Consider the following 24,096-nt stretch of genomic DNA (forward strand, 5'->3'; position numbering starts at 1 on the left):
TGCTGGTGCCATGATGAAAAATCAGGGACTGCAGAGAATTCTTGGGACTGGAACAAATACCAGCAAAAGCATTTACCGTTTAGATGTATTCTTTGCGGAAAATCCATTCTACCAGAAATACCCAAGCACTGATTCAAAAGTGTGTAGCTTTGTTATCAAGAGCCTTATTTGTAAAGGCACTTTTTAACCTTTGCCAAAAGAATGATACCCAGGCAATGACAACAGTACTTACCACCACTCCCTCAAAACATTTTCCCTTGAGTTAAATCATCGGAACTTGCAATCTTTGGGTAAGCAAAGCAAATATGTCATTTCTGCACACCAGAAAACTGAATCTGAGAGAGGATTCTAGAGAACTAGTGAGCGGAGTAATCAGTGTTAGAACTCATGGCTTCTAGCTCCTACTTCACTGCTTTATGCTTCAAGTGATTACAAATATATTACATTAGGGAAACCTGTTGCCTTACATCAGTTGGGCTGTCCCTCAGTGATGTCACCTCACTGAGAAATAAACATTTAAATACGTCCCCAGGTACTGGACTTTTCCCAAGAGAAGTATAAGAGCCATATTCTTCACAGCTTTATAAATTATGTGAGTGTATATACCATTATATACCTACATCATTTATGCCTAAAACGGATCTATTTGTAAAGGAAGTAAAATTAATCATTGTTGGATTATAAATGTCTTTCATAACCATTAACTTACAGTTTTCATCTTGCACTATTGAGAATAACAATTTAATAATCCAAAATAAAAGATGAACTTAGAATCCTTAAGTGTGGTTTTGATTTTTTTGAAAAAATAGTTTTGTTTTTAAAACATGTCCTAGATTTCTTTTTGTTGTTATAAGTACCTAAAGAAAGCCATTATAATTTTCAGAGCAATGAAAGAAATATGCCACAGGAAAAAGAGTATTTGCATTCAGATTGTTAAGTTATTGGCTATATTTCAGTTCACTGGAGGGTGTGACGGGAAACCTGGTTATTATTATAAAGAAATCAGGCTTACCAGTATTACATCTGCTGATGAAAGGGAGAATTCTATTGTCAATGTAGAGGTAATCTGGCAGAATAATTACCTGTTTTTCATATAGCTAAACCTTCATCACAGCGAGTGCTGGAAACGGATTCTATGAAAAATTATGTCTTTGGTCCTTAAGAATACTTTGTTCATACTATTTTCAACTAAGCCTATACACTGACCACTTCTATAAAACATGCTTTCCTATTTCTTATTTGTATCTCAACTGTTGCTTATAATGAAAATAAAGCAGGTCATTTTCACTCCTCAAAGGGAGGACCAGTAGAAATAAAGCTGAACGCTTCCCAAACTCTTTACAGCTCTTTTGTTCTGCCTCTGAGCAGCAACTGCCCTTGAGTTTCTATGACTTTTTTCTCAAACATGCTCACCATCTCCACCAAAGAGACCACATAAAATGGCAAACTGTTAAAAATAAAAAAACAACACACAAAAAGAGGCAGGTCCCTCCAGAAGTAATATAACTCGCGAGCATCTTTCTCGTTTCCCTCACTCATCGCAGAGACTCCTAAGTTTGCTCAGTCTTCAGCTTCTTATACACATTGAAAGTGGACTTCCTTAGTTTCTCCTTCCTTAGTAATTCCTCTGATGTTTTATGAAGTTTGATTTTTCCCAATTTATGAAACTTTTAATTTTATATAACAATTGATACCTTCCCAAGTGCTTTCCAACATTTCATTTGATTTTTACCACCCTGTGGAGCATGTCACCCAACTAAGTACCTGTGTCACTGAAAGGTATTTAGGGTTATAAGACCATGACATATGCAACTTTCATTGAATTCAAGGAAGAACAAACAAACAAAATATATAGATGCAAACATACATAAATACATAGAGAAAGTGAGTGACCAATTGATAAGAAGATTGGGGCAAACTATTAGCAATATATGGATCTGAGTAAATGGTATGCAAGTGTTTTTTCTATTATTTGTGCAACTTTTCTGTAAGTTAGATCAATTCTCCAAACCTCAGATTTTTTCTTTGTAATTATTTTCAAATACAAACTTTTGTATAAAAGATACAGAGACATGGGAGTTAAATAATTTGCATATGCTAATAGAGCTGATTAGAATCCAGGTCTTCTAGTTCTCCACACTTCCTCCAAACCTATAATCTATTCCTGTATAAACTGAAAAGTAATTTCCACTTAAAATATTTATAAACCACAATTACGTTTTTTGCCAGTCATCAGTAATCAGTACCATAGCTAAGGGAAAACTCATAATTCTTATTTAGCTATAACTTTTATTTATATATCATATTACCCATTTCAAATCATTTTTACAATCCTGTTTGATCCTCATAACTCTTTGGATGAAGTAGATAGCACAGGCATTATTGGACCCATTTTACAGATTAAGAAACAGGCTGTGGAGGTTACTTGTATCATTATTGTTCATAGCTATTAACTGGCAGTCATATTCTGCAGAGAGATACTCAGGTCCTAAAATTCCAGAACGAGTACTCTTTCCAATTTATGCCCTTGACATTCCAATGCCTTTTATACTCCTAATGACCATATCTAAAAATTCTAGGGCTCATGCTTTATTTAGTAATAGAAAAAAATAACATTCTCTTAAAGAACAAAACTAAATAACTGAAAAAGATGCCTGTGTTTTATTCACTAATATTATACATAATAACAGCTAAGGTTTATTGAATACCTACCTGCTGTGTGCAAGTAAGTGCTTTATATACATTATCTAATTTAATTTGTTCATCATCTCTATGACATGCAGTTCTCATGGTCCCCATCATACAAACAAGGAAACATGTCTGAGAGTCTGACTAACTTGACTGATGTGTAGAAGTATAGGGGTTAAGGCAGGACCTGGACCACTCTGAACTCCCACCATTAATTAAACTGTCCTATTCCACATTTTCCCTTTTTTCCTTTAAGCTCAGTTGATATTTTAGCCAATTTCTTTCCCATATATTCAGTGATCTTTCAATTCTGCAATCGAGAGAATTCTTTCCAGGAACACAGTTTGTATGGAAAAGCATATGTTTGGAAAAGCAGGTACCACATCCTATTTGTATCAGCAGCAACCCCTGGCACACACTAAGCATTCAGTAAATGTTTGTTAAATGAATAAATGATGTTTGGAATTCTCTATTAAAAAGCTTCTAAGACGTCATGCTCTAAATACTTCAATACAAGACCTAAAAATTGAGTTGGTTCAATTTGCCAAACCTCGGCTTTACAGCAAAACACACAGTTTCAAAGCCAGGAAAAAAAATGTAAAGAAGAAACCAAATTTCACTTAAAAAAATTTTTAAGCCAGCTTTTGGAAACTTGAACTGCTCTGTCAATAATCTGACAAATTTCGACGGTCTGGATAACCTTTTTTGGATAATCTCCTGTCTCTATGAGAAAAGTCATACTCAGTCTTACTGCTGGGAGTCTATGATTTTTCCCTTTGCTATAACCAGTCAGGATAAAAGCTGAACACAGTTGACTTACTATGTAAGGTGCCCTCGCAGATGCCAGCTGACGATGCAGGAAGGGACCAGTCAGGGAAGACGTGAGGTCAAGGGAAGTGGCAGGATACAGGGGATATATACTTTTCCACCTCCTTTCTTCCAACCCACGGATCCAGCTGTCCCTTTTGTGGTTTCTTCCCACACCAGTTTCCAATAATATTCACTTGTATCCATTTTTCCTTAAACAAGAATCGTTAGGTGAGCCAAGAGGACAACATTCTCCTACCTCTTTCCTGCTTTAGTAATATGACCTTTGTCCTACCCCGTGCACCGTCGCCCAGCACGCAGACACCTTAAGTGCACAGCTTAACTTGACTGCAGCGTCAGGGACTTTCAGGGTAAAAAGTGCATTCGTGGAAGTCAATCACACATCGGGTCTCAGGTTTCTCCACTTGGCACCGGTTTATAGCATTAAAGCAGTTCCTTTCAGGCGTTGCCCATTATCACCCCTCCTGCCGTCCATCACCCTTGCCTCAGGCTTGGGCTCTTAATCTCTGGTTCTTCTCACTAATGCACTTGCCAGCCCCAGACACGGGTACTTGCAGATTCTGCAGAACAAGGCTTTTTCCTGTCTTGGGCTCAGCACATCCTCTATCACTATCAGCATCCCTCAGAGACTTCAGCCCCTGCGGTCAGCTATGTCCCCCACGCCTCTGCTTTCTCCTCATCTTCTCTGCCCAGTCTGTGCTCCTATGCTTTGCCCAGCCCCTGCTCTCTAGCATATATGTTTTTGCATTTGCCTTTTTTTTTTTTGCGGTACACGGGCCTCTCACTGTTGTGGCCTCTCCCGTTGCGGAGCACAGGCTCTGGACGCGCAGGCTCAGCGGGCATGGCTCACGGGCCCAGCCACTCCGTGCCATGTGGGATCTTCCCGGACCGGGGCACAAACCCATGTCCCCTGCATCGGCAGGCCGACTCTCAACCACTGCGCCACTAGGGAAGCCCTGCATTTGCCATTTTTTCCTCCGCCTGCTCACAAGAAGACTGGAGGGGGCAAACTGGATTCGGCATCACTAAATATCTTGGATGATATTCCCTCGGTTCATTTTTTTTCTATGTCTCTCTAATCCACTGTTTTCTAGCAAAAGCCTTCTTTGGATTTCTGACACCAACCCTAACAGCTTGAGTTGACCTGATGCCCTGAATAACTGTCTCCAGGGCTGAAGTCACAACAACAACATTCAGGTTATTATTAATAGTTATCATTGTCTTTTTAAAGAGACCCTTACTGTTATCTCTTTATATCATTTAATATTTATATTTAAATACAGAAACCTAAGCAGCTGTTGCCAGGGTCACCGCTTAGTTGGTGCACACTGAAGAAAGGAATGTTTTTTACTGACTCAGGGCAAATAATACTGAACTAGTGATTAGGGCACGAACACCCTAAAAGAGCCAGAAAAGGAGGGAGAAACTGAATGATACTGAGTACCGACCACATGCTAGACACTGCTATTCACTTTCTGACTTCATTATTTCTGTACTAGTCATTCTAGTTAGAAGAAAAGGACCTAGACTAAAAATTAAAAAAAAAAATTACACACCTGTAGAGCTAGGATTTGGACCCAAGTCAGTTTGTCTTCAGAAATCAATGCCGATTTTTTTTTTCTCAAAAGGAAGTTCTACATAAATGCTAAACAGTAAAACCTCATCGTTAATTACATGAGGGAGTTTACATTTGCCTGCAAGTTACACCCTTTTTTTCCCGACTAAACTGCCAATGCCAGTAAAGTACGTCTTCCCACAATTTACTAGGCTTTTTGGTAAAGAGCTAAATGAAAGTTTGCTATCAAGCTAGTGAGGCAGAGAAGACCGAGATTCCAATAAAAACTTGCTAACTGGTGTGCAACACCACGCCCATTGAGAGTGGAACAACTCCTACAGAATAGAGACTGGTCTCTACATCGTTCATTAAGGGCTGGCTTAGACTTGTTGCGTTGGGTTAATGCCCAAGCCCGCCCTGAGAGGGTTGAAACAAACCCCCATGGAAAACACTATTGGTTATTTAGAATCCAGGGCATCGCGATGAACACGCTGTTTGGTGTTTTCCATGAGGCATTATTACTGTTGTTCCAAATTAGCAAGACATACGTGCGCTTACTTAATGTGTTTTCTCTTGATTTACATGCCCTTGCTTCTTAAATCATGTCCAGAAATCCTTAGGAAATATGAAAGGAATTTATCAAACGAACGTGTTATCTTTTCCTCCAGCAGAATGTCAGACCACTTCTTGAAAGATCCTCTCCAAATTCTTCAGCTCAAACCAATTTTCACAAACTTGAATATACACACCATAATTAGGAAGCCAATTTATTCAGTTCATTTGCATCCGTCCAAATAATTTTTCCTGACAGATGACTTCCGTTCTAAGTACCAAGTACTTTTTAATCCTCGGCAGGTTATTGCTGAGGATAAATGATTTCACATTTCTCATAAAGATGCCAGTCATTAAGAATATTAACACGAATTCCTTCCCCTTGAGTAGAAAGGAGATGTCATTTTAGCAATGTTGCTGTGTCAGCCTTTCTATTGTCAAACACAACAAATGATGAGAAAATCAATTTACTGTTTAGAATTAGTCAAGTGAGGAATTCTTTGAAGTGGCTGTGCAGGGTTTTGCCTGGGCCCCGTAATCACATAAAAGCGGGTACTGTATATATGTTGGTAAAATGTTGTGAAGTTTAATGAGGACTGTTTGCTGCCATAGACCTTCCAGACATAATGTATCTCTGAAAAAGAATTCCCCACTCCTAAAATAGAGGTTTGATGAGCACCAGATGTGGTTCAAATGAACCCTTGTCCAACTGAACTAAGAATATATTTTGATCTGTATGAGGCACAGTCCAGAGACAGGGGAAATGATTCTAGCACAGCCTGTGTTGACGTTGGTGGTGGAGTTTGAATGTATTTATTTACTCCATAAAGCTTCTCTCATAAGGCAAAATGCAAATGAGCTTTTAATGAATACTTTCTAATAATTGGAGGATGTCATTCTTGCGGCTTATGAGACAATTCACAATTTTATTTTGTAATCTAAGATGTGTGGAAGAAAGCATTTCCACGGGTAGCCACAAACTTTAGAAAGATCTGTGTCCTGGCGATGATTTGCAAGTTTCACAACTCAGTTTCTCCACCCATAAAGGGAAGATTAGATCATTGTTCAAAAATGACAAGCATTTAATATTTGGAAATGACTAAATAATGAAGTGCATGGATTCTATAGAAATGCTGAGGAGAAAAGAAGATTAATTTCAAGCCAAAATCTAGTACAAACACGACCTTCCTATTGTAAATCTCATGAACAGGGAAAGAAATTACATCGAAGGCTTTGTTTCTAGGGCTGAGAATATTGTACATTAATATTGGGATGTTTCAGATGGGAAAAAATCTGCTTATTGTAATCTCTTGTCTGTAGAGATGCGAAAAATTCTTTCTGCTACATTGTTCTGAAAGAATGCTGTTAGTAAAGATTTAAATGACAGGCATAGCAGGGTCATCTTTTGATTCCTTTGCCTTTGGGCAGGACTACAGTTAAGCCATCTCAGGAAAGAGAACGATGCTGTTGCTCGCAAAAATCTCCAGGTGAGAATGGTAAAAATTAAAAAGAGCAGATGGGAAAGCTCACGGGCCTTAAAATTAATAAAGGTCAGTTTATTAGGTCAGTTCTGGCTAATTTCAGTTAAAAGTCATTTCTATTTGCCAATAGCCTAATGCTTAGCAAAACTCCAAAGGATGTGATATTTAGCACTAGTTCTCTGAAAATTCCATTTCATATTAGCATTAATGTCTGGTCATTGTTTTGTTCACCTCCTCTTCACCCCGTGGGGGAGGGAGGGACTCCTGTCCTAGGGTTCTGGGGTGACCAAACATAGGACATCTGACTTGGGACACAGGGGATCAAGAACAGTTTACTAGTCACATACACTAATGACCCAGGGGAAGCAGACACTTCGTGCCACATGGGGCAACACAGAGGCACATTTGGGAACAGAGGGAACAAGAAGGAGCTGGGGGGCACTACTTACAATAGCCAGGACATGGAAGCAACTTAAATGTCCATCTACAGAGGAATGGATAAAGAAGATATACACAATGGAATATTACTCAGCCATAAAAAGGAACGAAATAGTGCCATTTGCAGAGACGTGGATGGACCTAGAGATTGTCATACAGAGTGAAGTAAGTCTAAAAGAGAAAAACAAATATCATATAATATCACCTACATGTGGAATCTGGAAAAATGGTAGAGATGAACTTATCTGCAAAGCAGAAATAGAGTCACAGATGTAGAGAACAAACTTATGGTTACCAAGCATGGGGGTGGGTTGAGTTGGGAGATTGGGATTGACATATACACACTACTATGTCTAAAATAGATAACTAATGAGAACCTACTATATAGCACAGGGAACTCTACTCAATGATCTGTGGAGACCTAAATGGGAAGGAAATACAAAAAAGAGGGGATATGTATATGTATGACTGATTCACTTTGCTGTACAGCAAGAAACTAACACAACATTGTAAAGCAAGTATACTCCAATAAAAATTAGTTTTAAAAAAAGAGGGAGCTCTGGGGAGCAGGCTCTGTAGTAACAAGATGGTAAGTGGTACCCTGGTTCCCAGGGACGATGTGATTGGCCTGTTGCAATGACTGTGTGGGCTGGCAGGGAAGTGAAACCTATTAGGATGAGGACCAGGTGGAGTGATGATGCCCAGCTATCGGGGACCTAACCACTGGGGGAGACTTTCCCACTTCGGTGGGAGCATTGCAGGTAAAAGTAGGGGAACTCACAGCCCTTTGGGGACCCATGAGGCTCAAAGATGTCAAAGCAGCATGTGAAATCTTAGACTTTCCAAGCCATGCAAGCTATGTGGACTTATGGGAGACTCACTTCCCCTTGGCTATACTGACCCCTTTAAGAGTCATGTCTTCGCCACACCTATGAGTAATGTCTTTCGCCACACCTATGGTGTCTCCTGTGAAAAGAGTCACTTTTGATTGGACTGATAACCATGGGGGCGTAAGCAGTTTTCTAGCAGGAGTACTCTCAGGCCAAGGCTGTATCAGCTAGATGATTCATGTGGAAGTATCCTCTGCTACTTGCTTTGATTTGAATGAAAGGAGGACGAGAGCCCTAAATCATCCAGACAAATTACATATTTACTCCTCACTTGATCTTCATTTGCCACAAGGTGAACGTTGACCAATTTAGACTCCGAGCCAAAGAGACGAGAAATGGTCTATCGAGCCAAAGTCAAGAGTATGCCTGCCTTCAGTTTTCAAGAAGAACACTGTCAGGAAACACAATCAGGTCAGACTTTCTCTCACTTTCCCTGCAATTTAACCACTGGGGAGATAAAGGACTCAGGGAGACCTGGGGTTCCAGGCAGAGCTTGGACATCTGAAGTTAATGCTGGGCCTGTTATAAAATCGTGGGCAAGGCATTTAATCTCTCTGAACCTCAAGCTGTATACCTTTTTAATGAAGAATTTAAACTAGGTCTAGAGTTTCAAAATAATTTTTTCTTAGTAGCAAAGCCCTTGTTTTAAACAAAGTCTAAAGTCACTCTATAAAACAGACGGAAATGAAGCTTCTTTGTTTGAATCCAGTGAACGGCACCCAAGCCCAGTTGACTTGGTCTCCTCCTCACATTTGCTCCCTCCGTACCCCCCCCAACCCCAAATTCCTGAAGCACTTGGAAGTCTAGTGCTCCTCGGAACCCAGTCTGAAAACTAGCAGATGAGATCCTAAGGTTTCTTCCAGCTTTCAGCAGAATGGAAAAATCGCAGACAGACTTAGATTCAAACACTACTGACGTTTCCTAAGCTGTAGGACCAGTTTTCCCATCTGTGAAATGAAGATTTTTGTTTTAAACAGTTCTATTTTAGGACAATCGCTATGTTAAGAATGCATGTAAAGCATCTAGCCAGTGCCTGACACCTAGCCGCGTCTCACACATGGTAGCAATAACAATGGTTATGGCTCTGACTTGAGCAGAACCAAAAGAGAGATCTTACATGTGAACAACTGAATTGCAGTGAGGCCACTGTCCTTCCTGAAGCCCAGACCTCAAGAACTGGAGGCCAAAATTCCCCCTTAGAACCTGAATCCGTTTTTATTGTTCCAAATTAGTGGAAGCAGGAAAATTCTTCTAACTCACTGAACATTCTGTGTGCATGGGAGAGCGTGTGGACACACCGCAAGTCTCTTAAATGACATCCCGGTCCATCCAGCCACCACGGATGGCGTTGACAGTACACGGCTTTCACTGGAGACTAACAGGGGAACGTCCTGAAGAACACTTGAACGCTTAGCCCCAGAAGTTCAACAGCTGACAGCTCGCGTTCTGTATTTCACCCCATATCATAAATCACCAGAGAGCTATTGTCCTCATGTCGAGCTGCTGTTGTGATAGTCTGCATCCTTTCCACAGTGGAGAAGTTGTCTCCTAAAACACACCCCAGAAGTCTGTGATTTCTGAAAATCTCACCTTTCGGGGACTTTTCTGGCCTCCTAGGAAGTACGTCCCACTTCAGAGGTCTCCTGATGTGCAGTAGCAGGAACTCAGCAGAGGCCAGAGTTCCCGGTACCCTCATGAACACATGTCCTAAAGGAATGTGACTCAGGTTAGACATTCCTCTCCACTTTTTATAAAGCTTTCTTTCTTTCTTTCTTTCTTTCTTTCTTTTAATTTACGAAAATTTCCAATACCCCAAAGTAAAGGCTATCACAAACCCTCCTGGGCCCACTGCACAGCCTCAAGAGCCCATCAACATGGGCTTTCCCCTGAGCCCATGGAGGTTACATGGGGCCCCTCCACCCTAAGACGGATGGCCCAGGTGACACCACGTCGGCTGTCAGCTGAATTTCATCAACGCTCATGAACTGCCCTGTCCTAGGCCACCCCAGAGAACCACACAAGACCCCAGACTTATAAAACCCAGACGCACATGAAGAATTACGTGCCGGGTCAATGGGGAGAAAAGAAGGGAAATTGGGGAAATCTTGTGGGAAGATGGGATCTGAACTGTGCTTTGAAGGAAATGGGAGTGAGGACATTCCAGGCTGAGGGGGAGGATGTGAGGAAGGGCCGTAGGGGAAGGAACGGAAAGGCCTTCTTTAGAGAATGATTCATATTCTCATGAGCTGCAGTAGGTGAGGGGCCGTAGGGTGGGAAGCGGGTAATTAGTGGGGTGACACGTGGAAGCCACGAATGCCAGGAGGATGAAGCGCCTCACATGTTGGGCAGCAGGGCCAGGAACAGGGCAGGAAAACAATAATCTAAGAAAACTGGAGGTAGCAGGATGGGGGAGGGAGGGTCGCGGGGAGGATGGGTGCTCAGAGTGAACCAGAACTTCCTCAGACCCAAGCTCTGGCCTAAAGAACAGTCTGGCTGGCTGTCTTGCTCCCACAGAGAGAAAAAAAAACAGGGGCCCACGGAGATTGAAAATAGAGGATGCACACAGAGGGTTCGGCCCTGGCCCAGGGAACACCCCGCAAACCGTCATTAGGAAAACAAGCGACCAGGACGAAAGCAAAGCAACAGAAGCACCTGGTCTGAGTCTAAGCAACATCCGTGTTTACTAAGCACTTGGTCTCTGGAACGTCTGCCTTTCCAAATACCACATCTTCCTCATCCACTCCGTCCCGCCACGGGCGGCTACTGTGCCGGGGAAGGGGGAGCCGGGACCGCAGCCTGGAAGCCCTGCCTACCCCCCCCCCACTGCCCCTCCCTCCGAGGAGCCTCCCCGCGTGGCCGGCCAGCCAGCTGCAGCTCCGTTTGTTTGCCGAGGTTTGCATACACATATTGAGTTGCCTCTTTTTCCAGCCAGTTCAGCAGTGTCCCGAAGTTCACCCCCAGTGTAGCTTCTGCCTCAGCTCCACCCCTTCTTGGAACTGCCTTTTGTTTGTCTGGCAGCCTTGGTTCTATGGGGGTGTGTGATGATAATAATACGTGGGCTTATATAACCCTCTGCATCTCGCAAGCACTTCGCAGACCGGCCTTCATGCATCCCCGGGCCCGTGTCAGGCTGGGCGGCTGGAGCGGCTAATAGGAAACCCCGAGACCCGAGGCGCCGAGACCAGGAGGGAGGGCAGAGGGGGTCAGAGGCCGGGCCTTCCCGGCCCCTCGCGCCCGGAGGTCAGGGAGATAAGAAACAATGACTGTCGCCCCCAGAAGGAGGAAGGAAGCCCCGCTCCCACCTTATCTCTGCTCCTCCGCAAGCTCCCAGTTCCCAGAGCTTGTTCTCCAGAGAAGATTTTAAAGGCGACTTTTGTAAGTATGATGCTCTGCTTTTTCTTTCGAAAGGGGGGAAACAAAGTTTCCTTACTGCTCTTGTCCATTTCATCGTATGTATTCGCGAGAACGGGTTCCCGCACTCAGACGCTGCCATGATGGGAAGTGTTTCTGGCTGAAGTCCTCCACCCAGATGGGGCCCCTCCTAAAAGTAATAGGAAGGGAAAGAGGTTTCTGTTGATAATTCACTTATTAACAAAATAGCACCAAGAGGAAGTGCTGAAATTGCCCCTTTCCCCGTGTCCTGGTCCTGGTGGTGGCTGACTGTTCTCCACACTCACACACACATCTTGCCCTACAAAGGAGCCTTGGTTATTCACCTGGCTTCTTAGGCATCCAGAAACGATGCAGCAACTTCCAGCTTCAATTTCTCTGCTTTCAGTGCTCACAATTTCAGGCAAATATAGTTGTTGGAATTTTCTTTTCACACTATGAAATAAATCCCATTTTTTGGCGTAGGCTTGAAACTTGCACTGGCTTGTGTAAACTCTGCAAAACACGGTAACTAGAGTGGACGTGTGAATTCTTACTAAGTTTTTCACTGCATAGCTGAAGGGTCTAAATATTAAAGGAACATGGGCACAAACTTCTTAAGCACTGGCAAAACCCCAAGCTCTGTTATTGAACTATGTGTCTGTAAGGGATGCTGAATTAACAAGAGTATTTTTCTCAGGGGTGATGCTCATGGCTTTGAGAAATTGTCTTTCAACAAAAGATGAATTTAAAACTCTAGGATAACACTAAGAGAGATACAATTTCTGAACATTTAGAAAGTGTGATTCACTAAGTGAATAAGCCAAGAAAATAAAGTTCTATTTTGGGTAGTTGTTCAATTTGCATTTATAAAACCATGATTATAAGTTGATGTACTATGAGATATAGAAAATTAGTCATTATTTCAGGTAAGAAAACTAAGAAATATAAATTGACAGTAATGTAGAAAAGCAAGGCCTCTCACTTTTAGTGCCGTTAAGTGCTATGATGAATCCATTGAGTTTGATTGCTTTTATCTTTAGATGAACAGCTATGAAAACCACACATAATGTGTGTATACCAGTGTGTGTGTGTGTGTGTGTGTGTGTGTGTGTGTGTATGTATAAAAGAGTTCAGGATACCCAAATGTATGTATATATTTAATTAAATATGCATATATATATTTAATCAGCCTGAACTCATATTTGTTGTAACTCTCCAGTGTTCAGTATCTTACATGATAGTGTAATACCCAAAATAGACCAAGTGGAAAGATTTCATATCAAATTTCAGAATGCAATAGAGCTATTTATTCATTATTTATTCAACAAACATGGGAAACATTATAAAAGTAGGTCTATTTTTAAGATTCCCTTTAAATGACATTTCCACTTAAAATTCTCTGTGGCTTCCAAGAAATTCTAAGGCATAATTAAAGTTGAAAATAAGACTGGACTCTACTTGGTTTTGCCCCTAAATTTAAAAGTGAGCTGTCAATACTAAAATTCTATACTCTAGCTAATTTTGTTACAAAGATCAGCCACATAATCTCAACGTTAGCCTCCAAAGCATACTCAGTCATGGCAGAAAGAACACAAACTATGATGGGATCTGGATTGGAGGTTTGGTTTTGCCATTACATGGTTATGCGACCAGCAGCAAGGTCTTTCAGATCTTCAACCTCAGGTTTCACCTCTATAAATGGAGACCGGGCTTCCCTGGTGGCGCAGTGATAGAGAGTCTGCCTGCCGATGCAGGGGACACGGGTTTGTGCCCTGGTCCAGGAGGATCCCACATGCTGTGGAGCGGCTGAGCCTGTGAGCCATGGTCACTGAGCCTGTGTGTCCAGAGCCTGTGCTCCACGATGGGAGAGGCCACAGCAGTGAGAGGCCCGCGTACTGCAAAAAAAAAAAAAAAAAAAAAAGGAGACCAATACTACTTACCCCAAGGAGAGGGTTGTTGAAAGGACTGAAAGGAAATAATATATGTAAAGTACCTAGCACAGTGTCTGAAAATAGCAGTTTCATTCAATTTTAGGGCTTTTCCATTTACTCTCTTTTTTCATCTTTGATTCAGTGCCTTGGTTTTTTGAGCATTTACTGTGTATTGCATGCTGTGCTGAACACTAGTGATACCAAAATGAAGAAGGTTAATATCCTGCCCTGGAAGAGTTCCTCATCCAAGGAAACAGACCAAAACAACAGATTAATTTTCTTAACAGTATAACACCTGCAAAAAACAGAAGTGTGTTGTGATTAAGTGACAGAATTGAGGCCCGAGTCATTTTCCCCAGTGAAAGTCGAAGGAACTTTTACAAAGATGATGTTGATTGGTGTGACTTTTAAAGAATCAGCAGGAGGTGTGGAAGGACATTTCAGAAGGGAAGAGCATTGGAGAGTGGACTTTGTGAGCCAGGGGAGGGGGAACTGGTTTCAGTTGGTGCTGGAATGTTGAATCCAGGGAATCTGGAGATTTAGTCAGGGGTCCGATCATGGGTATTGTGGTGCTTCATGCTGAGGGGTTTGGACCCATTATTCTAGTAAAACTCAAACTCATGCTCATGAGTCTTTTTGGACCAGCTCATGATCCAAAAAAGTTTGTTTTATAGGTTCACATCCATATAAAAAGCTTGGGCTGAAATATGTCACCTACATCACTAAGACATTATTTGGTTCAATAGACTATTTGGTTTATTTGGTTTATTTTGTTTGTAGCAAACCCATCTCAATGATGGAAGCGTTGCAGCACAACCTCCTTACCTCCCCAGATCTGGCACTTTCAAGATTACTCTTGAGCCAATGGAGAGACAAGGAAGGACTCTGCTTGGGGTTGAGAAGGCGGAGACTAGATGTGATTTATGTTTTAGGAAGATTTTATATAGATCATCTACGCTCCAGTGTGGAATGTAGGTTAGGCAAAGGTCTAGGGGGTGATAATGCTATAAACTAGGAGACCGATTAAAAGACTACTGTCGGGGCTTCCCTGGTGGCGCAGTGGTTGAGAGTCCGCCTGCCGATGCAGGGGACGCGGCTTCGTGCCCCGGTCCGGGAAGATCCCACGTGCCGCGGGGCGGCTGGACCCGTGAGCCATGGCCGCTGAGCCTGCACGTCCGGAGCCTGTGCTCCGCAACGGGAGAGGCCACAACAGTGAGAGGCCCGCGTACCACAAAAAAAAAAAAAAAAAAAAAAAAAAAGACTACTGTCGTAAACAAGTGAGAAATGCTGAGGGTCTGAGCAGTGTAGGTGGACAACAGGGCACAGATTCCAGAGATATTTAGAAGATGGAACATTCTCAACTTGAGGACTGAATGAAGGAATGAAGACAAAGGAAATGTCTATAATATTAGTTTTAAGTTTGGTCAACTGGGTAGCTATAATAGAATGCCATAAAACAAGAAGAGGTACACGTTCATAGAAGGAAATTGAGTTAATTGGGGTAATGTTGGCTTGAGAGGTTAAACTACAACATCAAGTAAAATTAAAAGTCAGTTTTGTGGACTTCCCTGGCAGTCCAGTGGCTAAGACTCTGGGCTTCCAATGCAGGGGACGTGGGTTCCGATCCCTGGTTGGGGAACTAAGATCCCACGTGCCGCATGGCGCAGCCAAAAAAATAAAAAAATAAAAGTTGGTTTTTGTTTAATCTTTTTTTTACATAAGTGGTATTGTGTTTGTTTGTTTGTTTGCTTGTTTTACCATGTTGTGTTAGTTTCAAGTGTACAGCAAAGTGATTCATATATATATATATTCTTTTTCAGATTCTTTTCCATTATAGGTTATTACAAGATGCTGAGTATAGTTCCCTGCGCTAGTAGGTCCCTGTTGGTTATCTCTTTTATATATAGTAGCGTGTATATGTTAATCCCAAACTCCTATTTATCCCTCTTCCGCCCCTTTCCCCTTTGTAACCATAAATTTGTTTTCTATGTCTGTGAGTCTGTTTCTGTTTTGTAAATAATTTCATTTGTATCGTTGTTTTTAGATTCCACATGATATCGCTTATATGTGGAATCTAAAAAAATGATACAAATGATATTGCTTATATATAAAAAGTGGTTTTTAAAAAGTATAAAATTGCCAGATTTATCTTAGAAGTTTAGAGAAGAAACATAAAAACCGGGCTCTCCCCATTATGTTCAGTTCCCCCAAGAAATGTCAGTCTCTGGGCTCATGGGGCTCTGAGTTTCATCTCGTATCCCCGCTGTTGAGTGGATTGTTTCCCATTCACTCTTCAACAGGAAGGCCATGTCCAGAGCAGTCTTGCCAATAACTTTGTAAACCCTCAAAATGAGAAATATGTACATCCTCTGAGCCTTCAGAAATGAGCGGAGACTGGGAAAAAGATCCGTGGGCAAGTAGAATATTTATTCATAAAGAACACATACTCATGAAGAATTTACACTTATTCATCAAGAAGCAGCTCTTTCTTTAGCAGGGTTTTTTCACTTCCCTTGAACTGGGGGCCCACTCAGAGACTAAAGTAAAAGAGGAAACTTCTAAGACTAAAGCAAAGGAGATGATTTCTTACCTGGGCATGATGTACCCCACAAACATTTCCTTCTTCTTCAGGCTGAGCAGGAAATTCTTCCCATTGGCTTGAATGGTGGGTAACTGGAAAGGAGAGGTATGTCACGTTTGTGAGTTTTTAAAAGATAACAATGGGAAGACTTTTAACATTTAGAATGAATAGAAAACAATCTAATTAGCAGACAGGAAGCTGAGGTCTGATTACTTGATAACCTTAGTTTTCTTATACCCTTTCACATCTTCTATGGCAAAGCCTCTATCAGATTTCCTGGATTTCAGAGCTCTCAACCCCACCTGAACACTTCAGAGCAAATACCATTTATTACAAAAGGGGCTGAGCCCCAGCCTTCATGTCTGGGCTCACAAAGTCGTATAATATTTCCTCCTGGTAGGTAAACTGTATCAACACATTTAAAAGCAGATTTATGAAGCTTTTGTCACCTCTAAATGTAAAGAGTTTTATCACTCATCAGAAAGATAGTATTTGATTGTAATCTGAATTCCATCCGGCTTCTGATAGCTCACTTCAAATTCCCCAAACTTCAGAGATTATCTTTGGTTTTTGAGATGATGAAGAGGTTTCTATTTTTGCTAAAAATGCTTCCACAATAAAAAAAAAAAAGAAAGAAGAGACCCAGAAAAGAACTGTTACTATCTCAATTATACAAAATAATCACCAAATATACACTTTAGAATAGGATGAGCTTGTATCATGGGAAAGTTTATTCTTTAAAGAAGGAGTAAGATATGTTGGAGGGAATTCCCATCAGCATGATTGAAAGGATGAAGAATATACCGAGCTTCCATATACGGTGCTGGCCATTCTACTTTTAGGTTACTCAAGCCATTTAAAGTCTTGGCATGCTAAGCAAGGGCTACAACTTCACAGTCTTTTTGGGTTTGCTGGCATAATGACTGAGTCCAGGCTGGGTGCTGCCTGAGCCACTGTACTGTCCTATGCAGTGTTTGAAGAGGGCTGGGGTGCGGCTGTTCTGTCCCCCAGACACCTGAGTCCAGAATATTGCTGAATTTTGCTTCATTTCTGGGCTCTATGGAAAGCTGGAAGCTCCCCAACTCTCTCGGGTTTGGCTTCCTGTTCACATGTTTTCTGGTCTCATGTCACTGTGCGTGAAGTAATAGTCCCACATGCATGCACCGTCCACATGGCAAGATTTGTGTGGCTCGGTGGAAGCTTTCTCATGAGGACATTTTGGACCTTCCACCCACTCCTTAGGGAAAGCCGTTTGGAACCGGTTATTACTTTCCAAGGTGAAGGGAGCAGAGAATGTATTTCTGCAACAGGCTAAAGCCACTTTTAGGAGACAATTAAAGGACAGCTGCTTAAGAAAAAAACAAACAAACATTTCCTCTACACATCTATCTAAATGCATGTATGTGTACAGTATAAAGAAAGGCCTCCAATCCATAGTTTTAAAATATCAGTTACTGTTTCAGCATTTCACTAACTATGAATGGTGCTAGTGTTTTCCACCGGGGACTGTTATTTTAATGACATTTCTCTGCAGCAAAATCTGATGAGTTCACAAAGTTTGAGAGCCAGGAAGTGCAGCTCAGTTTCTGAACAACTGAGAAAGCCAGGAGAGCTCAGTTCAGTCATCTACTTGCTTTCCAGCATGGATGCCTAAGTGCTAAGAGCAATAACACACTAATACAGAGAGAGAAGCCAAACCAAACTTTTAAAAGTACAGCTCTTAAACCATCAAACTTAACTTCCCGACATATTATCAGCAGGTGAAATTCTGGCGCACACCCACACTTATTTGTGGATGTTAATGTCAAATGAATGGGCACATGTGCCAACATTTTATAGAATTTTAGAGCAGGAAGTGATTTTGGAGGTCTTCCAATCTTACCTTTTATTTTACGAACAGAGAAATTGAAACTCATGTGAGTTCACTCCAGACACACACACACATATATACATCTGAGTCTTAGGCCAAGTCATTGCTTGCAGAAAATGTTAGGTCTGGCTTAAGAAAAAGGAAGGACAAAATGACCCAAAGCTGGGCCAGTGGTTCCCTGTTCCATTCAAGTTTGTGTGGCCCAGCTTTAGGGCTGTGGGCCACTCGTTTATTCTTGCTGCAGGAGCCGTTCAGGGTCTCAGATTAGATACACTTGACCAAAACTTGAATAAACTCCCAGCCAACCCAAGGGTCAATGAGTGACTCAGATCCTGACTACACTGCGATGCTTCATCAGTGCAAGGTGTTCTGGGGCCACGTTGTGATTAGAGCATAGAATGTAGACAGAGCCCCAAGTACAACTCTCACACTTTGGAATCTGAAAACCTGACCAGAGAGACGAGACCTTCCCCCGTCTAGGCAGCAGTGGAGACCCTCTCACTAGATGCTACATCGTGTAGCACAGATTTTAAGTGTTGTAAGTGTTCTGGGGAGAGAGATAAATGAAAATTGAGGTGGTCAGCTGATCCCAGAGGGGTGCTTAGAATTTTCATATGTGGAGGGAATAAAGGTAAACTCTTCTAGCAGAAATGAAAGCACGGAGAGGGTCTTGTGGCTCGGACCCCAAGGAAGCCAGGCTGATGGGTGCTCTCCAGAGCAGTACTTGTCAACCTGAGCAATGGACTTGAGCCCTGGTACTGATTTCCATCATTATCTGCTAAACTGTTACTGAAATAAACACCCCCTGCCAAAACTAGGTATCAGTTACTTTAATTATATTTATATAACTATAAATCCACAATAATATAATTACACTTACATCATTGAAAATCCAAAACAGATTGCTTATTAAATATAAATAAAACCATAAACCAATAATATTCTGTTGGTTGGAATCAAATTAATTGGTTAAAATTAGTAATATTGGTTTTATTTGCCAAATTATGCTGTTTTGCTGAAACTAAGGAATAAATTTGTTTTAACCAGTGTTCATTAATGAAACTGTAAAAAAAAGAGAGAGAAATATTTTAATTAAAATTTTCCATTGCACATTTCGTACTCTGACTATTTATAGTGAATTATTACAAGTTGGCACATATAAAGGCAGAAAGGATTCAGGCAATCCATCTGCTGGTGTCGAGATTATGGAACTAAAAACCGTGGTGGTTCAGTCATCCTATCTCCTTACCCTCTCTTGGCAAATAAAACTTCATTCAGCACAGCAGGAGTATTTGACTCTCACAAGCATACACTTATCAAGCAGGTATAGATACCTGCCTTTGTTCTTTCTTTAATAGCCTATAGCTCTAAATTATTACACTATTCTCCTGCACATTATAATTTTAATGATGACACAGCAAAGTCTCCATTTATAAAATGGTTGAGAACCCTGGTCTCATTCCATGAAAATGTCTTTTGATTGCAAACTACTACTGCAAGGGAAGTTGTATCTTTATTACTGGCTTAAAAAAAAATTCAGTGCCAGTAATAATGATCGCCAGTGTTTCTTGGCCACTTATTCTTCTAAATTTCTTATGTGGATGTTTGCATGTAATCCTCACGTCAACCCTATGGAATAGATCATGATTTTTAATCCTCATTTTTCAGAGGAGGATACTGAGGCATAGAGAAATGAAGTAACTCGGTCAAGGTCAAAATAGCCAATGGATTCTGTAGCCTGGAATTCCTGCTGCTCCCAGTAGGAGATTCCAAATAACAGAGAAAGGATGCTGTTGTTTGACGGATAGGCTATAATCCAGCATGACCACAGCCAGATACTTGTAGCCTCACATTCAAATGTAAACTTTTACTTTGGAAGATCACAGGGTGCCGTGCATAATTACAAACGTAAACATTTATATGTCTTCCCGGAACATATATAAAAAGTGGAGATCTGCGTGATGCTTATAATAATTTATAATGTTATCAGAGAATAGAAAAGTTCCTCTAGAACTCACCAACTTCCAGGATGAGAACCACAGGGGCGTGGTCAAAAGCTGACTGGGTTGGGTGTGTCAGATGACGGAGTGGGGGGTTGGCAGAAAATGGGCGGAAGAGTTGATCTGCCGGGAACAGAAAGAGACATGATGAGGGTAAGGGAGGCATGGGAGGAAGAGTCCTGCAGCAGGCGGCCAGCTGCAGGGAGGTCCTACCACAACAGTCTCCCTAAGAGTGAAGCTTCCAGAACAGAGCAGAGGACTTGGGACTGTCCACATTTAACCTGAATCACCAGGGCCAGTTCGGAACAAGAAGAGATTCCACGTCTATTGTATTGAAATAATCTACACCCATTACCTCTGAGAATATTCACTAGTGAAGAGGTAAGAGGGCTCCACATGAAATGTCTTAGTATTACACAGGCAAGAGAAATATTTTTTAAAGGTAAAGGAAATTTGGGGTTGTGAAATAGTGTGTGTTGTTTTCCTATTCTTCTAGCTTATGTCTTATAGCTTGTATATCCTTATGAGATACAGCTACTATATCTCTTTCCTCTTCTAATTTATATATCGTATCTGCATTTATATATAGCATGCATATGTTAAATATGCTCTTCATGTCAGCAAGATTGCTTCGTCAGATACTTAATGCATTAAAATGGGTGTTTCCTCTTATTCAAAGTATCGAAGTTGATTTTAGTCACTTACATATTTCAACTGTCATAAATGCAGAATAGAAACAAATTTAACCACTTGAAAATGCTTACTTTGCTACTCATCAAACAGTAGCTTGCAGTCACTTTAGAAGAGTTCATGATTCTGCATGTTTTCCTTTAAAATAGGTCTTAGAACCTGAAATTAGGCGTCATTCAACTTTTAAACTTGGAACATTTTGTAAACCTTTAAAAAGAAACTCTTCTTTATTGGCTTTACAACATCCAGTTAGAGAATAATATGAAATGAATCTAATGGAAAGTCTCTCCCTTGATGAAGAGAAAGTCAAATGGAAACTTCTATAAAAAGGATTGAATGACCCACAGTACTTCAGAGTCTCTTGGAGTGATTTTAAGAATCACCCTCAGTCTGGGGACTTCCCTCGCAGTGCAGGGATTAAGACTTCGCCTTCCAATGCAGGGGGTGCAGGTTCAATCCCTGGTCAGGGAGCTAAGATCCCATATGCATCAAGGCCAAAAAAACAAAACATAAAACAGAAGCAATATTGTAACAAATTCAGTAAAGACTTTAAAAATGGTCCACATTAAAAAAAAAACTTAAAAAAAAAGAGAGACTCAGTCTGGATGAAATCTGAAGAATGCTATTCCTAATGATGTTCTCCTTTGAAGGTGTGAAAGGGCAACATCTGAAAGATAAATCACTGATGAAATGCAACTGATGGCACTTCTGCTTTCTTCCATCGTAGGTGCTGACGGCCAGCCACCATCATCTGAGGTGAATTTGGCAAATGACATGCAGATTCTCCAAGACAGAATAATTGCAGAAAATCTTCAAAGGTACTCATATCAAATATTGGTCTCGATTAATTGAACCAAGGCACTAATTAAACCCGGATACTCCATGTCACTTGAAGAGGGGAATGTGTCACAGGTGGGGAATTATCAGAAACACAGGAGTCAATAGTCCCGCCCCTTCCTGCAGCGTTCTCCTCCTTCTTGGCTGAGAGAGCTGAAAGGCAGAGCCATTTCTTGAAATTTATCTCCAGGAATGGCAAAAGAAGCATCTGAAGAATCACGTAACTTTATTAACATGTCATGAGATACTCAGGAAGCTCAGGGGAATTAGAGGGGTTGTTAATGGTAGGCCAGCTAAGCGCAGTCATCCAAAGTTTCAGGCATGAAAACTACAGATGTCACCTGTCTCGTTCACAGCTTGACCTCACAGTTTCTTGCCTTGGCCACATACACTGGTGCCAAGAGTGTCGTGGGACCCAGGGCAGGCCACGGAGACCCATCTCAGCAACACAACCTTGGCTGCAAAAACATCCCTAGGGGTGTTGGTTCATACGAGGCTATACCCCACACCATGAGTCTTTGCTCAGATGTCAACTTTGAAAGTTGTTTCCACCCTCATTGAAAACTAACACCATGGAAACTGTTGAGTTCCTCTTGGTTTTTGCAGCCTTTCAAAATCGTTGCCCCTTGCTTGATTTTCATTCTAAGTCTTGTGTTAGCCCAGGCTGACTTGGAATAAGTCCTTTAATCACCAAAAAGCTCATGAACCTCACACAAACAGAACAAAACAAAACAAAATCTTCAAGTCTGACCTGAATTTCAGGTTTGTCTTTTGAGGGTTGATTTCTCCAGCTTCTCTTTCTAATACTTACGGAATTAAACATTTTGTCCTCATACTACAAATGGCAAGCGAAGAAGGGAAATGGCTGGAAACGGCTGGGAGCTTGGGGTTCCTTCCTTGACATAAAATCATGAGCACTGGCAGTGTTTCTCTAATTCTCAGAGCTTTGTTGGCAGGTGGTCTGGGATCTCACCAGTAAGGTATTGGATGCTGGTTATTCCCAAGCTAAATCAACAGTAAGAGAAGACAAGTTGAAGTTTAGGTCTCCTTACTTCGAAACTCCAAACGGGAGAGGAAAATATTCCAAAACAAACTGAAAAAGATATCTGCTTAGGAATAAGTTCAATAAACAGTAGAACTGTGACTTCTTAAGACTGCTTCACCGTCTTGAGTCAGTTTGCCAAACCTCTTCCTGTGAACCTCTAGTCCAGTGCATCAAGTTTTCCGTAAGAAAGAAACAGGTTGTCCTTGGGTATCATGTCGTTCAAAATTAACTATAGAAGAGAATGGAAACCCTTAATACTGGAGGACACCCTATATCTTCCCAAGAGGTCACTGAAGACCTGATTTCTCAAAGCATCTGTCTTAGTTTCTCTTGTGCTATGAAGAGGCCACTTTTCTGGGATGCCATGTTGTTTATTATCTCGTTACTAATCTTTCATGTCACACTTTGCTCCCTCTAATGAGTCATTTCACCACTTTAAGTATCAATATTATATCCTTTCGATTCTCAGCCTATCCTTATTACGAGAAAATAGAAATGTGTTTACTCTAATACTGGATGAAATCAGAATCACTTGCTCAAATTTAACATACATGACACTTATTTCCTAAAAATCTGCGGAACCCCTGTTAGGGCTGGCTCCGGTCTGCTTTTTTTGTCTTTGGACTGGTAAATTCAAATTCAATGTCTGACCAGCTGCCAGTTTCAGCGATCTCTGCCGTTCCTCATCCATCATTTGAGCTGGACTAGATAGCTGGCTGAGCCCCTTCCCACCACTACACCTGTATTCACATAGCCACAGTCCTCCCAGATGGCAAATTTTGTAGAAAGAAATGGGTCCTTTCTGTGTGTGCTCAGACAGGCAGGTTTAGAAAATAGTACCATTTTAATGAGTCTTAGGGTTTCAAAATGCTGCCCTGTGCATTTTTGATGGCCTCTCTGCTCATGTCATTGGGGTACAAAGTCCTTTCATTTAATCTTTTTCCAGCTCTAAGAACTGCTTACCTGCAGTTCAGTGAACTTGGCATCACCTCCAAAATACATAACGCAAGAAACAGAACCAGGGGATGTTATAGGCAAATCTCAGAAGATGCCCAAGCGTCTCCTGGCTGTTTGATTGCCAGAAGATTCTCTCTTGTTCCAAGGAGAGATCGGTTGTATTCACGTATAATGACACCAAAAGGACAATTAAACTTCACAGCTTGGGGGAGATTTTGAGAGCTCTTGTCAAAAATGTTCACACCTGTGGAACAGACCGTTATGTTTTGTGGAGCTTGGTTTTCAGCTTGAAATACACCTGCCAAAATCTGAATGGCCGCTATTGTACCTTCTGGACTCAAAAACCGCACTGTCAGACAAGGTTTGGTGCACACAGATGGG

General features: G+C 41.4%; 1 protein-coding gene across 5 annotated transcripts in view; it reads left to right on the forward strand.

The window, feature by feature from the left end:
- Nucleotides 1-24,096, forward strand: part of SULF1 (sulfatase 1) — a gene marked incomplete at its 3' end in the record, with an annotated part of 165,086 nt that overhangs the window by 13,018 nt on the left and 127,972 nt on the right. For 4 of the 5 annotated variants that reach the window (XM_081214304.1, XM_081214302.1, XM_081214303.1 and 1 more), the window contains exon 2: nt 21,604-21,694. Of the gene's footprint in view, nt 1-11,545; nt 11,808-21,603; nt 21,695-24,096 lie in introns of those variants that run through there. The other variant, XM_081214301.1, reaches the window with a different exon arrangement.

This window comes from Mesoplodon bidens, assembly GCF_964165515.1.
Source record: "Mesoplodon bidens genome assembly, chromosome: 16".
In the NCBI taxonomy this organism is placed as follows: Eukaryota; Metazoa; Chordata; class Mammalia; order Artiodactyla; family Ziphiidae; genus Mesoplodon; species Mesoplodon bidens.